General features: G+C 45.2%; 1 protein-coding gene and 1 pseudogene across 2 annotated transcripts in view; both read right to left on the reverse strand.

Moving 5' to 3' along the window:
- The window catches only part of APOD (apolipoprotein D), a 79,247-nt gene that overhangs the window by 17,737 nt on the left and 44,487 nt on the right, over positions 1-17,023 (reverse strand). The window contains exon 2 of one of the 2 annotated variants that reach the window (XM_060099328.1): positions 10,446-10,549. The exons of the other annotated variant lie outside the window; for it this stretch is intronic. The gene's annotated coding sequence lies outside the window, so the exon portion shown is untranslated. The remainder of the gene's footprint in view (positions 1-10,445; positions 10,550-17,023) is intronic. 2 annotated transcript variants of the gene reach the window in all.
- LOC132491262 (ubiquitin-conjugating enzyme E2 L3-like) lies at positions 11,745-12,151 on the reverse strand (annotated as a pseudogene).

The following is a 17,023-nucleotide window of genomic DNA, read 5'->3' on the forward strand; positions in this document are numbered from 1 at the left end:
ATCAAGCACTGCCATGTTCAGGCACTGTTCTAAGTCCTGTAGATATGTAATGGTGAAGAAGAAAGACAAGGTCCTAGCCCTTGTGGGACTTACCATCCAGAATAGAGTCAGACACACAGAGAGGAAAACATATATGAGAGAATAGGGTGATGTGATAGGGAGTGACTGGGTGGGCTACTTCAGTTTTGTGGTCAGGAAGGGCCTCTCTGAGTACTGACATTTCAGTGAGATGTTAATGACAGAAAGGAAACAGTCATTCAAGGATCAGGGGGAAGAGCATTCCAGGAAGAACAGCCAGTGCAAAGGTCCTAGGGTGGGAATAGATTTCAGGTTTTCAAGGGACAGAAAGACCAGTGTGGCTGAAGTGGAGAGATGAGGAGGAAAGTGATTCAAAGTGAGTTTGGAGAGGTAGGCAGAAGCCATGTTACATCTCGCTTTGAGGAATTTAGGTTTTATTTCAAGTACAATGGGAAGCCATGTACTTGTACATTCTACAAGAATTGTACATTCTTCAAGAATTCTACATTCTACATTCTACAAGAATGTGACAAGATTATTCAGGTTTCCCTGTCAAGTGTGGATTGTAGAACGGTTCCAGATGGATCAGCTGGGAAGCTATTGCAGTCATTCAGGTAATGGTGGCTTGGACCACAGTGACTGTGATGAAAATGGAGAGAAGTAGATGAATTTGGAATATGCTTTGGAGATAAAGAGGACAAGATTTGCTGATATACTGAATATAGACAATGAAGAAAAAAGGGAATCAAGACTGACTCCTAGATTTATAGATTGAACAACTGGGTGAATGCTCACGCTAATGACTAAAACTAGGAAGCCTGAGGAAGGAGAAAGTTTGGGAGGAAAACTCGAGTTCTTTCATGGATAAATTATATCTGAGTTGCCTGTTAGACACCCATGTGGAAATGTGAAGATGGCAGTTGGGTAGTCAAGTCAAGATTTGGGGAAAAGTCAGGGCTGGAGGCAGAGATTTTGGAATCATAAGCACATAGATCAGTGGTCCCCAACCTTTTTGGCACCAGGGACTGGTTTCCTGGAAGAGAAGTTTTCCACAGACGGGAGGTTGGGGGGATGGTTCAGGCAGTAATATGAGTGATGGGGAGTGATGGGGAGCGATGGGGAGCAATGGGGAGCGATGGGGAGCAATGGGGAGCAGTGGGGAGTGGTGGAGAGCAATGGGGAGCGATGAGGAGCAACGGGGAGTGGTGGGGAGCGATGGGGAGTGATGGGGAGCGGTGGAGAGCAACGGGGAGCGATGAGGAGCAATGAGGAGTGGTGGGGAGCGATGGGGAGCAATGGGGAGTGATGGGGAGCAGTGGAGAGCAATGGGGAGTGGTGGGGAGCAGTGGAGAGCAATGGGGAGTGATGAGGAGCAATGGGAGTGGTGGGGAGCAATAGGCAGCGATGGGGAGTGATGGAGAGTGGTGGGGAGCGGTGGGGAGCAATGGGGAGCGGTGCAGAGCGATGGGAGCAACGGGGAGCGGTGGGGAGCGATGGGGAGCCATGGGGAGCAGTGGGGAGTGATGGGGAGCGGCAGATGAAGATTTGCTCACTCACCCACCGCTCACCTCCTGCTGTGCGGCCCGGTTCCTAACAGGCTGCAGACCGGTAATGGTCCAAGACCGGGGGGTTGGGGATCCCAGATGTAGATGGTCTTCAAAGTCATGGGACTCGATGGGGTTACAAAGGGAGAGCACACAGTAATGGGAGAAAAGGATGCTCAGGACAGATCCCTACTACGCTCTAACTTAGAGAGATTGACTAGAGGAGAAGGAGCCAGTAAAGGAGACATAAGTAAAGAAGGACAGTGGGCTATCACAGAGCCAAGGGAAGAAAATGTTTTAAGAAGGGGGAAATATCAACTTTTACTGAAAGTTCAAAGAAGATAACGAAGAAGCGGCCCCTGGATTTAGCAAATGGAGGTCACTGGTGACCTTGACAATAGTAGTCTCTGTGGATAATGGGAATAGAAGTCCAATTTGAGTGTGTTGAGGAAGGGATGTGGAAACGGCAACTCAGTTTTGAAGTTGAAGGAAAATAGAGAAATGAGTTTAGTAGCTGACGGGAGACATGGAGGTTGAGGAAGATGCTCAGGGCATGCACATGGGGCTGATCCAGTAGAGGAGGAATATTGACTCTGTAGGAGAGGGAGGTGGAGACTGCAAGAGCAATCCTGAGCAGGAGAGAAGGAGTGGGATCCAGAGCACAGGTGGAGAGGCTGGCTTTTGAGAGGAGCAAGGGTTCTGGGCCCATAGAAACAGGAGGGGATGCAGAGGGGAGGCAACCAGATTTAGGGAGGTGTGTAGATCTGGTGGTAAGAAGATGTGGGGTTTTCTCTTTGTGTGCTGAGAAACTCAACAATTCTGCTCTGATCATGGTAAATGGGTTTCCTTGAACACAGTCACTCTGCTAATGACACCTGCCTTAACACCTGCTTCATTTATTAAGGGACAGAGTGGAGAAGGGGCAGGGTTCAACCTAGGATGAATTGTAATCATAGCTCCTGACTATTGAACACTGCAACACCAGGTCCTGTATAGGTGTTTTCCATATATTAGCCCTAATTGTTACATACCCTGCAAGGCAGGCATTAGTACTAGTCCCATTAGAGGGATGAAAAAACGGAGGTGGGAAGATGTGGTCCTGCAACTTTTCTAAAGTGATGAAGTGAGAATTTAAATCCTAACATGTAACTCCAAACCCATACTTTTAACCATTATATTCTATTGCCCCAGCAACAGGAAGGGGTGAAAGGGTTCACTGAGAGATTGGCCAGGGGTTTAATACCTTCCAACCTTCTCAGCAGAGAAGGATGATACCAACAGCTTACTAATTCCTGAGACATGTTGAGGCAAGCAGGAGGGCTGAGTTTTCTGCACCAGGCTCAGAAACTAGTGTTCCAGACTCCTTGACAAAGCCCACCTGAAAGCAGAGGAATTGAACCCATCCATCTAGTCCATCATCCAACACTGTCACCCAACAAATTCCAGGAGCTGGGACATCTGCTACCAGTTACCTCAGTCAACTTACTGTGGCTTTAAGCTTTTCCAGATGTTTGCTGGGAAACAGTCTTTGTCGAGTTTTGTAATCCAAGATAGACTGAGGCCAGTTCTTATGAAGATATACAGGGCCGGCAGGGCCACCTCCAAGCCTTCCAATGGGACCAAAATTCAGGATGTTTTAATGCGGAAGCAGTAAGAGCTCTGTTTTGATTTTTCAATTTTCTAAGATAATAAATAGGTGGACAGAGCTCGGGTTTGGGAATAGGGCGATGGGGTTCTTGCCTCAGCTCTCTTACCTCTTAGCTGGGTGACTTTGGAGAGTTTCCTGAGCTTTCAGTCTAGGGTTTGACTATCAGGTGTTTGTAATATGGAATCCATGGGTCTCCATGGGAGGTTGATAGAATCCCATTTCAATAAAATTGAATGCTTTTGCGATCCTGTTTTTTTTACTCATTTATGGACATATTTGCTGAGTTGTCAGTGGGTCCATGGCACAAAAAGGGTAGGAACCTGAGAGAGGATGTCTGGGGTCCCTGCTTGATTTGACATAATTTCCATGAACATACCTTCTGGGAGAGAAATTTCTTTAATGAAGTCCAACTGAGTGTGCAGGAGTGGAGGGCAGTTTCCCAATGCTGGTGAGAGAGGTCAATAAATAGGAGGTGATGGAGCATCACATTTGGGCTGGGGCCCAGGTGACAGAGGGAGAGAGCCAGACTCCAGGCTCTCACATGCTATCTTCATCTGGGTAGAGGGGCTGAACCATCACACACTTAGATGTGTATTGGGGGCACACCCCCGAGAGGCAGGAGCAGCCTGCAGACTTAGAATCTCAGGTGCCACGTGCTGCCTCGAGGGAGAAGATAAGAGGGAGGGCGAGGGTGGCAGCAGGAGGAGAACCATGACCTGGCCCATCTTTCTACCTCTGTGTTACTTTCGCTCCTGTAACACAGTTTCCGATAATAAAGTGATGGTAGAACAAATAGAGAGTTTTCACTGACTGATGAGCCAGCTCTCGGGTACTAGACACTTGTTATGCTGGGTACTCTACATATATTATCTCCTTGAAGCCAAGAGCAACCATGAAAAGTAGATATAATTATATCCATTTCGTGGAGCAGAGAACTTGCTCACAGGTTAGTACTTGCCCCACATGGTGCAGCGAGTGGCTGAACTGGGATTCATAACCACTTCTGAATTCATCTTCTCGTGAATGGGAGCTATTGGCCAGTCTCTTGGTCCAAGGAAGTCCCTCTTACAATGGGACATGCCCCAGTTTGAAGAACAGGATTTCTATGTCTCCATCTAAGTCTTTAAGAAAATGACCATTTGATTTATTGATTTATTATGCACTTTGTCAAAAGTGGTATTGTTGTACTGTGTCTGGAGTTTTGTGTTTGGCCTTGGAGCCTCCTTTTAAGTTTTCTGAAATACAAGTTGGTCCTCATTACAGCGATGAAGAGAGTATTATTGGATTTGAGAGCCACAGCATACTCCATTAAGAATGGCAAGTGGTTTTCCATGGGCTACATCTCCTGGAGGGAGCAAGTGGGTGTGGGGGAGAGGAGGTGACTGAGAACCACAGATTTCATTGGCTTCTGGATTTGGGTGGAGACTGTATAGTAGATCTGTTACTGACTCGAGAATATATCAATGCATCCCTTGGTCTTACATGCTTTGCATGGGGTCTAAGAGCCTCTATTTTAGAATTATTGATGGAGTGAACTATTATAGTATTCTTTCGTGCTTTTTTCCCAAATGTCTTGTGTTAGTGACTCTTCCTTAGTCCAGTGGTCCTTAACTCTGGTCACATATACCTGGGGTGTATTTAATAAGACTGATTCCTGGGCCCTATCTCCAAAGATTCTGACTTAATAGATCTGTCTGAGGGCCTAGGCATCAGTAACTGTTAAAAGCTCTGCCAACATAGAAAACAAACTTATGTTACCAAAGGGGAAAGCAGCGGAGGAATAAATTAGGAGTTTGAGATTACCAGATACAAACTACCATATATAAAATAGATAAACAACAAGGTCCTACTGTGTAGCACAGGGAACTATATTCAATATGCTGTAATAAACCATAATAGAAAAGAATATGAAAAAGAATATATATATCTATATCTGAATCACTTTGCTGTACACCACAAACTAACACAACATGGTAAATCAACTATACTTCAATAAAAAATAAAAATAAGAAAATAAAAGCTCTGCCAACGATTTCAATGTGCAGGGAGGTGAGAACCACTGAGTCATTGTCTTGCTTGCCTTTGGCCATCCTGCTTGCTGCTCCCTTACCTGGAAGACCCCCCTGCCCTCTTCACCTGGTCAACTCTTGCTGGTCCTCCAGGAACACTGAAACACTGGTTGGGCTCTGTGGCCTCCTCTGTGCTCCCAGGACTGTTTGCAAAATCTCTCTCTAACACATCCCCCAGTGTTCTAGTGTGTGGTTTGTCTGTCTTCCCTACAGGGCTGTACGTGGGAAGGGATGTGGCCTTATTTCTTTGAAGCTCCAGCTTCCAGCACGGTGCCTGGCACAAAGTAGGAGCTTGGTAAATGTTTGTTGAATAAGTGAGGGCATGAAAATATTTGGAGGGAAAGAATCAGAAATGTGGCCAGACATGTCTGGTCCTTTTCCGTTCTCTGGGGGCCCTGAAGACACATCAGGAGAGCTTAGGATGAGTGTGATTGGAGAGGCCTGAGGCTGCATGTGAACCTGACGTTCAGAAATACATGTATCTGGTTTTTAAAAAGGTCTCCCACACCTTGTCATAATATATACCACAACAAATATTGAAGTCTCAGGGGTTCAGCTCCAGCTACCCCTGTGTAGCTGTCACTCAGCCCATAGCGTCTGCTCGGCTTATGAGTCAAGCTGCCTCTTTGTCCTTTACAGAGATGTTGGTTCTATCTCAGAGCAACAAAGAAAACATTCTGACTGTGAGAGAATGGCTTTCAGGGTTTTCCTGACCCAGCCCTGGAGAGAAGACACTTTTATTTCTATCTGTTCAGTGGGGACCAGTAAAGGCACGGGTGTGTCCATCGCCTTCGGTCATGACATTCACATAAAGAGACCGCTGGCAGAGCCTCCTTGGGGTGGGCACTCTGAGGTTTTCAGGTGGGACAGTCTGATCTTTAATGAAAATAGAGAGGGATGAGGAGGAGGAGAAAGCTCTTTCTATTAAGAACCTACCCAGGGCTTCCCTGGTGGTGCAGTAGTTGAGAGTCCGCCTGCGGATGCAGGGGACACGGGTTCATGCCCCGGTCCGGGAAGATCCCACATGCCGTGGAGTGGCTAGGCCCGTGAACCATGGCCGCTGGGCCTGCGCGTCCGGAGCCTGTGCTCCGCAACAGGAGAGGCCACAACAGTGAGAGGCCCGCGTACCGCAAAAAAAAAAAAAAAAAAAACCTACCCAGTGGCACTCAAATGCTATTCCAGAGACTCTGTGTGTTAATTCATCTACTCCTTACAGTAACCCCATGAAGTAGATATTGTCTCTATATTATTTTTACCTTTGAGTCACTTTTCTTCAACACCTACATACTCTGTCTCCAAATATTCTCCACCCAGCCTCCTAAATTTCCATTTCATCCCTTCTCTGTTTCCCCAGTGGCAATACCTTACCTCAGGCCACCATCTAATTTGACGTGAGAAGGTTCAAGTGTCACTAAGCTCACACCATATGTCACAACCATAGTGGGAGCTGCATTTGGACTTGGGTCTTGGAGTAAAGGGACTTCCTCTGTTGAGTCAATGATTCTGAGACTTACCAAGATTCCCTTGAGGTTTCTGACTAATCCCCTTAGACTTCCTTCTGTCTCCCCAACCCCAGGCCTAAATCTTTGACCTGTTCTCATAAATCAATAATTTATTAATTTAACAAATGTTTACAGAGCACGTCGTAAGGACTAGTCATTTTGCTAGGCACCAGGAAGATGAGGTGTACAAGATCAAATCCCTGTCCTTGTGGACTTTGCTATTCTGACTTCTTTCCCCTCTGAGTAGTTGCTCTGGTCACTTGTTTCTCAGCTTCCCTCACCTGGATCAGTGACCTTTGTAGCAGAAGCTGAACATGGCCATTAACCAGACAAACTCCTGAAGACTCAGGATCTCTGCACCCTGCCGTGAGGGGCCCTGGGCAGCTCCGTTCTGCCTGTCCAGGGGCTGCAAATTGTCTCTTACCTTCCCCTCCCACAGCCATATCCACTCGAGAGATGGGCAAAGCTTAGGGAATCTTAGCATCTCAGGGCTCAGCCTTGCAGGTACCACTCTGGGTAACTTGGGACCACAGGGGACCCTAGTCTCCAGGAAAAGAAGGCTGTTGACCTGTCAGCCAGAAATCCTTTTATCTTTGGTGTCATGAACTCTCAAGTAAACATGCCTTATATACATTTTGCCCTAAATGATCCAATGTCTGCTTTCCTAGCACATTCTATGTCTTTGGACTGGGCTGCTTTGATGTAGTTAGAATAACAAAAATTTAGGAAAACAAACTCAACTTTTAAAAGAAAAATATGTGAACGAAAGAGTTGGTTCATCAAATCTGCTTCAAATAGGGAGATTTCAATCATGACCAGAAGGCCCATGATTTTCTTAAAAGGGTCAAGGAAGGGCTCCCCTGAAGAAAGTCTGCTGGGCCTGAAGGAAGGTCCCACCTCACAACCCTAAGGGATGAACACACACACTTTGCCTTTTTTCTCTACATTTGGCCTGAGATGATCTTCAGGTTGTCATAACTGTTCCAGGTTGAGAATTTCACTTCATTGAGATTCACCCTAACTCACTCAAAAGAACCCAACAGATGGTATAAAGATTTCAGCATCAACCTAATTCACCCCCTCCCCTTTTCTCCCACTAGCCAGGGCTCAGAGATGTGGAATTTTCCAGAAGCTGGTGCTTCCAGTTGAGGGGAAGTGACTGGATTTCCCAGGACCTTCCAACTTCAGGAGGGTTATTTGAAAAGATATCCATGGCCTGCTTAGGGAATAATTACAAGTTGTAGTGTGGGGATGTGCTTGGGCAGGGATGGCTTCAACTGAGGCCCTGAGGGACTGAGTTTGAAACAGGGGAGAAGGAAAAATTTAAAAAAACAACAACCAAAAAACAAAAAACCAAACAATGGTACAAAGGAAGCACTGTTCCCATGAACAGATGGAGTGGCGGGGTCAGCTGAGCCCAGGTCGCTGTACCAGGCCTCCCATAGCATTTGTGCTGGGCTGGGAGGAAGCACATCTCTGGTCCAGGGACAGAGTGGGCCAAGGAAATGGCCCAGGGGATAAATGGCTACATTAGGACGTCCTGCAGAGCAGAGGGATACCCTTAGGACTTTAGATTGGAAAACTGGATAAGTGGCGGGGAATTTCTAGCTCTACTATAGGAGTCCTGCTGTGTAGACTGCCAAATAGAATAATGCAAGTGGCATAGTGGACATTCTGGCTTGAAATATACAGCTTAACTGCTACCTGTTCAGATTAACCAGATAACTGCCAGATCTTCAAGTCCCACAGGGATCTGTGGACACAGGCATAGGAGGCTGCCTTTAGACATGCAGCTGCTTCTAACATATGTGATACACGCAGACATGTGGTTATTCTGTATGCTCTTTAAGGCCTCTTCCTTTCCTGAGCGTCTAAAATTTTAGAGACCTACAGCTAAACATGCTAGGGATGAGTCATGCTGTGGATGGTCACTGGGTGGACAGCAGAGGGAAGGAAGGATTCATGTGACCAACCTTGTCCTCCATGATACTAGGCCCTACTCAGATCCCTGAGAGTGTCAGGGATGAGGGAGTTTGTAGTCTCCTCTCAATGATGTTGTAGCCAACTAAGGTTTATCCTATTTTGTGTATCTTGACAGGCCATTATTATTTACAGCCAAGAATCAGTGAGAATCTCCATAACAGCTCAGTTAAAGAATTCTCTTCATGTTAGGGCTTCTGGAAAGAGCACAGGTCTGTGAATCAAGACAGAAGGGTTCTAGGCCCAGCTTTGTCATCAATCTGTGGCTGACTTTGGCAAGGAACTTCCTCTGCCCAGATCAAAGTTCATCCTTTCTTGCCACTAACATTCTATGACTGTGATTTGGTACCTAGTATGGGAAGAAGACAAGACCCCAGGCAGGTCAGGGGAGTCAGAAAGGGAAGTTAGGGGAAGGTTGTATTAGCTTAGGAACCATTAAAATCCTTGGATCCCTACATAACTCTGCTTGCATCTTTAAGTCCACTGGCCTCACTCTACTTCCCAAAATGTCAGCTCTGATCAGGGCCTGTGGGCTTCCTCAGAAGCACCAAGACTCACGGGGTCCCCATTTCTTTTGTGCACCCACCATGGGGGTAGAGAGTCAGAGATATAGGCTGTGAGGTGAGAAAGGAGGCCATGTGGAGAGTGCAGATGGGGAAGATGCTTCCATTTTGAAACCATTTGCTGCAGGCCCTCCAGCCTCAGCACCAGGAGAGGACTATAGTCATGGATGAATAGCTTATGCTGTTGTCTTAGATGAAACTGTTTATATGAAACAGGAAATGCAAACACAGCTTCTGTTTTTCTGCACTGCATTTCTCTGATGGGGATAATAATAGTTGTGCAACCCGGAGTGTGGTTATTAAACCCATCCTATGGTCACAAAGAAGCTGTGAGAAAGCCAACAGGCACAGACTCCCCAAGGCAGGATTTGGAGATTTTGCAAATTTCAAACTATTTTCCTGATGAACTGTAGTAACCCACCATGAGACAGAAGAGATGGAGTCGAACTCCAAGTACATTTTGTCCTCACAGAGTTTGTTTTAACACCAGAATTTCTTCTGTGTGTTTTTCTCATGGTCTTACCTCTATGAACTTGTTTAGCACTCAGTCTAGTGGACACTTGGTGATTATGAAAGTCTCCAGCACAAAATAAGGGGTTGAGAATGGGAACATTCCAGGATTCCATGGGTTAGTTTATTTTCAGGACCCAAATGGTCTGGTTGGTTCTTCCACCAAATTGAAGAACTGATTATTTGAGGAGGGTTTATCATAGATATATTAATTTTATATCTATGTGATTGTGTGTGGCTGAGAGCTGAGGTCCTTGGACTCCAGGAGAAAGGCAGACTCTTTATGATAAGTCTCTAGTGGTCAGATCAGAACCAGCCTTGCGAAGTTAGTGAGAGCCCTGAGCTGATCTGGAGAGCGTAGAACGAAGTGCCTGGCTGATTTTGGACAAGCGTTCTTTGTGGGAAAAAGAGGTCACTCTCTCATCTAGTGCAAACCAAACCTGGGACACAGACATGTACATACAGCGTTCCTGCAATTCTCCCTGTCCAAGAGGACTGCAACTTTCCCTTCCACATGCTTCTCAGGCAGCCAGTTTTCCTTTGCTGACTCTCCCTCCGTCTCCATCCTTCACACCCTTCCCAAGACTGCCCTTGATGCTCATTTCACCCACTTTTGCCTGGATACAAATGATGGGAGATGGCAGTGAGCTTGTCCTCTGTCCAATCCTTCAGTCCTCAGGAGGGCCCTGGGCCTTGCTTGGCTGAAGCACTGAACCTGGGGATAAAATAAGGAAGAAGTCTGAGAGAAGAGGAGAAGCAGAGGAAGACCAGGGCTGTGACCTGGGGACAGAAGTGAGTTTTCCTCTTATTGACTCACCTCTACCAGGAATTAGGGCAGAAGGAAACATAAAATTTAGCTCTCCAAAGTCTAGAATGATCTTAATCTTACATACCCACTTTACTGAGGACACCTCTAATGATTTGTTTGGAGATATTTGGGTGAAGAAACTTTGATACTTTTTTATTGTCAATGGGTTTTAACCTGCTATGAAAATAGGGATGAATCATAAAACTTGGTCCTCAAATATGCCCCAGTTATAATTTTTTTAATAAATTTATTTTATTTTTGGCTGCATTGGGTCTTTGTTGCTGCGCACGGACTTCTCATTGCAATGGGTTCTCTTCTTTTATTTTTTGCGGTACGCGGGCCTCTCACTGTTGTGGCCTCTCCCGCTGCGGAGCACAGGCTCCGGACGCGCAGGCTCAGTGGCCATGGCTCACGGACCAAGCCGCTCTGCGGCATGTGGGATCTTCCCAGACCGGGGCATGAACCCGTGTCCCCTGCATCGGCAGGCGGACTCTCAACCACTGTGCCACCAGGGAAGCCCATGGCTTCTCTTCTTGTAGAGCACGGGCTCTAGGTGTGTGGGCTTCAGTAGTTGTGGCACGTGGGCTCAGTAGTTGTGGCTTGCAGGCTCTAGAGCGCAGGCTCAGTAGTTGTGGTACATGGGCTTAGTTGCTCTGCGGCATGTGGGATCATCCTGGACCAGGGCTCGAACCCATGTCCCCTGCATTGGCAAGCAGATTCTTAACCACTGCGCCACCCGGGAAGCCCATGTCCTGGTTTTAATTTAAAGCCAAGTATTCAGTTCAGTTTACTTTTCTGTTTTTTTTTCTTTCATTATACTGCTTATTAAATCCATGACACAGTGGTAACGACATTTTTCATGTCCACTGACACCATTTATTGACATCTTTTCTTTTCTTTTTCTTAGAACATCTTAAAATTTTAATCCTAACTTTACAGGTTACCTAGACCACTTTTGATTATGAAAACTGTAGAAAATTAGTAACTGCCACAAGCGGATGCTGGGCGGTGGCACATGTCGATCTTCCACAGAGTCCTGCTTTTTGGGATATCTGAATGCACTGCTCAGGGTCTCTGCTCACACGCTGGAATCAGTTGTGGCAGATTTTAGTCCACAGGTCGCTTTTCCCCATATTTCTTTGTAAACTCTTCAACGTTCTTACAGAATTTTTTACTGTCCTTGTGCTGGGGGGTTCATTTGGTTGGTTTTGGTTGCTGGCTTCCAGTTTTCAGCACTAATTACCAGCAGACAGACCTGCCCTTTTTCATCCATGTTCCAGGTGATAGATCTTCGATTTAAATGTGATCTTTGGTAGCTTGAATGGGTAGTCTGCTGGAAAGTTGCTTTCGATTCTGAAGACCCCCTTATCAATATGGAGGGTTGTCAGGAACCGTAAGCCCTTGCCAGGTCAACAAAGTAGCTTCATCAACGTAGATGTAAAGGAAGTTTTTCGTCTCATATTTGAGGATGTCTTCAAGCCCCTTCATCAGCCTCCTGCTGGATGCCATCTTCAATCTGGTGCTGCTGCTGGCACCTTGACATCTTTTCTTTAATATTTAGGTCTGTAATTCTGCAGATACCACACATAATAAATGGAAAGTTATCTCATTTTCTTTATTTCATTTTTGTGGACAAATAGAGAGTCTTTTAGTTTATATCAGGTATAAAGATCAAAGAAAGTCTAATTCAAGTTGAAAACCAACAACATTTGGCTGATCATAAACTTTCCCAGGGTGCTACATCTAGAAGAAATTCAGTACCAAGTACAAGTACCATATTGTTGCTATATCACAGGTATCTCACATATCAATGATATTGTAGCTTAGAAACAGCATCTACACTTTAAGTTGCTCATGCTGAGATATAAGATGCTGCTGGCAATATTTATTTTGAAAACATACAAACAATAGTTCTCTTTTTCATTGCTCCAGTTACCCTTAGTTATAGTACTTAAAAGTACTTTTGTACTGTTTTGTGTGTGATTATAGAAGTAATTCATGTTCAAAAAAAGTGGAAAACACAGGAAAGCACAAAGAAGAAAAGCATATGCAAGTCAGTCATTCCACCAGCCAGAGAGAACCATGGTTACCATTTGGTATTTCTGATATATAGGGATAGGGTTGTAGAAGAGTTATAGAGAGGAGGCATGTATCTTTTGAAACAAAAATGAGATCATATGAGGGGCAGGGAGACAAAAAGGTGAAAGAGATGCTCCAGTTGCATCAGAGTTCATGTGAGACCTTCCGACAGAGACCTTCCAACAGAGAAGTGGAATATTTGAGCTAAACCTTGAGCCCTCCCAGGACTAAGTTCTAGGAGCCTGCCTAAGGGTATAGCCTGGTTGTAATTGAATGACTCTGGCCCTGGGGTATCCGTAGACTGTCAGGTTTCACAGCAGGTCAAGGCCACTTCTAGGATTTACTCTGCTTTGTAGCTTCCCACCTGGACCTGGAGAAGGCTGTGAAGAAAATGTTTCTCACTTTTCCTCTCCCCTCTTGTCCCCCTTAGCCAGGATTCTTGGCTCTTAGTAGCCAAGCTTCTCTATAGCTGATATATTATTTATGACATTTGCTCCACTGTCACTACAACGATTTTATATTCTGCTCTCTTGAGATATGTTGTAAGAGAAAGAAATATGGTTTTGCCTTTGTTTCACGTCATGCCCATTTATGCTAAATGTATAAAATGGCTCCTCATGCATTTCCCACACCCTGTACCAAAGAAAAATTTTCATTCAGTTGTGTCTTCTAGTGACTCCACACAAGTCCTTTTGACTTTGGGTCAGAACCATTCAATGTTCCTTCCACAAAATTTTCTCAAGCACCCACATGGGCCAGGTACCATTCCATGTATTGGGGATATAGCAATGAATGAAACCTGCAAAAATCCCATCCCTCACAGAGTGCTCATTCTGGTGAGACCAGATGGCCAAATGCCTCTTGCTGCCATGCCAGCTCATTCAATCATTCATTTGTTCAAGCATTCATTCATTCAGGCAGTCCTTCAACAAACACTGAGTGCCTATTATAGTGGCTTTGTAATGTGTTAACTTGGCTAGGCTACATTACACTTTCCTTTCCTTCATGTTTTTGGATAGGGTGGGCCACCAGAGGGATTCTCATGTGAGATTTGGAGGGTGGAAGTGAAGAAGCAGTCATTTTGTAGCTCACACATATGATCGTGTATCTGCTGGCCCACCTCCTCTGCATGAAGCAGTGACCAGGCCCATATCTGCCCTCACCTCCCCTAGGTCCTCCCTCAGCTTCCCTGACCCCTGGGCAGCTGTGGGCATTTACGCCCATGATGACAGGTGCCTTTGTTTGACCCGTCAGCTCTGTTAGCTCCTATGTACTCTCCTCCACTCTCCAAAGACTCAATCCTGACAAAGCTGGCATTGCTTACCCCCCACTCTACTTCACCCTACATTTCACTTGTAATTAGCTAAGGAAATTTATTTAAATTTGTTAAACTTATTTACAATTAATTAGCTAAGTGATATATCACTTATTATGTACATTCTACTTTATTTATCCATTCAACAAATGTTCTAACAAGATTCTCCTACATGGCAGGCACTCTGCTAGGTGCTGGGGGTACATTGGAGAGCAGAACAGATGTGGTCTCTGCCCTCATGGAGCTTACAGCCCAGCAGGGGAGGACAGACCAAAAATTCAAGTAAACAAACAAAACTTGATTTTAAAAATGAGTGGGGCTGTATAAATAGAGAAAGGTAAGCCAGGGTGGACAGGAGGGTAGGACCTATTCCAGATAAGATAGATGGGGAAGGCCTTTGTATCCAAATGCATTTTTAAATATTAGAAAGTCAAAAGGATATGGACCCATCAAGAAAGCAGTTTTTGTTAGAAGTGTTCATCCGTTTGAAAAATACTCCACAGTGGTTAAATTTCTTAAGAAGAAATATGAGTAGAGATGGAAAGCTAGCAGTTTGAGAGACCCAGGTTCAGGAGGAAAGAGACAGTCATACAAGTTCACTGGGAGAACAGGAGATGGTGAGTCATCTTTTTCTTTCCTTTTGATCTGATGTTGAAAGGGGGAAATATATGGAAAGGAAGTCCTTCATTCTAACAGAGATGATTTACTAAGAATGAGTTATTGAGAGTGAGTCCAGGCTGTGCCATCAAAAACCTCTCCATTAAGACAGTAGTCAGGGGAAGGGATGGGACACAAGGTGGACCCTGAGAGAATATGCAGCACATGCTTGCGACAAACACCTGGGGTGTGTGTGTGTGTGTGTGTGTATGTGTGTGTGTGATATGATGCACTTTTTCCTTCACAGAAAATCTTCTAGATTAGTCCATTCTGGGGAAACAAGTGGGGTGATGGCTCTGCATTTTCTTGGACGCTGCCCAAGAACCCAGGATGAAGCCACTCAGACTGGCTGTGAACACTAGGTATTACCTGAGTTGGAAATGCTACCCAGTTAGAGTCAGTTCCCTGGTCAGGGGTTCCCAGTGATCCTGGAATAAGTCACATCTGTCACCAGAGGGTAAGGATCATGACTTTAATCCTTTTGTATTCCCTCAGCGTGCTAAGCAATGTGCTATGCCCCCAGCAGGAGAATCGGTACTTATTGATGCCTTTATACAAAAGCTTCCCACCTGAGCCAAGTCAACTTTTAAAGCTTTTAGGGACTTCCCTGGTGGCACAGTGGTTAAGAATTCGCCTGTCAACGCATGGGACATGGGTTCGAGCCCTGGTCTGGGAAGATCCCACATGCCGCAGAGCAGCTAAGCCCATGCGCTACAACTATTGAGCCTGCGCTCTAGAGCACGTGAGCCAAACTACTGAGCCTGCGTCCCACAACTACTGAAGCCGGAGCGCCTAGAGCCTGTGCTCCACAACAAGAGGAGCCACCGCAATGAGAAGCCTGCGCACTGCAATGAAGAGTAGCCCCCCACCTCGCCGCAACTAGAGAAAGCCCGCGCACAGCAACAAAGACCCAACACAGCCATAAATAAATAAATAAATAAATAAATAAATTTTAGAAAAAAAAAAAAAGCTTTTAAAGGTTTGGGCCTGAAGTGTGGACTCAGGACACAGAGACCCCAGCAGGGATCTAGTGGTCTTCTAATGTTTCTCATGATGTTTCCAGGTAAAGTTACTGGTTTTGGATCCAGAGGAATGATGCTCCTCATGTCTGGAATTCTACAGAGGAGAGGAAGAACTCAAACAAAAAGCTAGGAGAGGAGCCAATGTGATGAGGAAGAGATTAAAGCCCCTTTCTTCTCAAATGAGGACATTGCTTTCAAAACAAGGATGAACACTGTGCTGGGAAATTTCAAGTTCTCCTTACTGTTTTGCTCTCAGGGCAATTTTAGTAAATAAAGCCCCACTGTTATTCACTGGATTTTCCAGATTTGCTTTAAGCTCCTTTAGCTTGGTGGTGGCAGGCTGATAGGTTATAAAGAAAACACAGCAAGAGAAATCCAGGTTAAAATATTTATTTAAAAGTTAGTGCCTTTGAGGTTACCATTTGATTCAGCCTCTGCATATCTTTCCATATACTCTATTATTTCTGAACTCACTTTACCTATATGTCCTCAAAATACCCATGAATATCCACTCCTTCCTAGATGGCATTAAATTTCATTTTAGATTTTAAAAAAGAAAAAAAGTGCCTTGTCCTGGACTCTGACATTTTCTTCATGGGTCAGAATATCCAGAGTTTCTGTGGTTCATCAACACCAGGGAGACTAAGCACCAAACATTTCACAGATTTCTGTTATAAAGATTTTTACAAACACGGACCCGTGCAAAGGCTCAGTTGTCACCTCTAAAGACAATGGTGTTCCTCAGCCTTACTGTCTGGCCCTGATTAGCACATATGACATAAATAGTATAGCCTCTGGTGTGACCTTGTCACAAAATTCACTCACCTTGGCTATTAGTGGCCTTTACCTGACATAAAACAAATGACCTGTCACTGATCAAGTGAACAAAAGAAATCATAAAAATTCAAGCAAAAGGGGAAAAAATATATGCACATGTAAAGTTTTAACCTAAGGTCACCCAGCCTAAAGCTCTCAGCCAGAAAATGTGTCACCATCTTTCCTCCCACAAGGCATTACTGGGTGGAAAACACATAAGCATCATCAGTAGAGTCTGCCCTGGGATAGCGGTCTCACAGTTCTGATAGAGGAACAACAGCCTGAGACCCCATCTCCAGCACCAGGCATGCCTGTGACCTGGCTTCCATCTTGCACTCAGAGGCCAAGGCCTGGATTCATCACCCCTCACTGCAGCAGGAGCTCAAGGAGGTTCTGCTCAAAATTCAATGTTTATTGCTTGAAGCACTTTTAAAGTCCTTTGTTATCCAAAGCCTTTCCCTTGAGCCCTGGAGAGGATTACAAAGTAATGTT

Source organism: Mesoplodon densirostris, chromosome 5 (genome assembly GCF_025265405.1).
Source record: "Mesoplodon densirostris isolate mMesDen1 chromosome 5, mMesDen1 primary haplotype, whole genome shotgun sequence".
Classification (NCBI taxonomy): domain Eukaryota; kingdom Metazoa; phylum Chordata; class Mammalia; order Artiodactyla; family Ziphiidae; genus Mesoplodon; species Mesoplodon densirostris.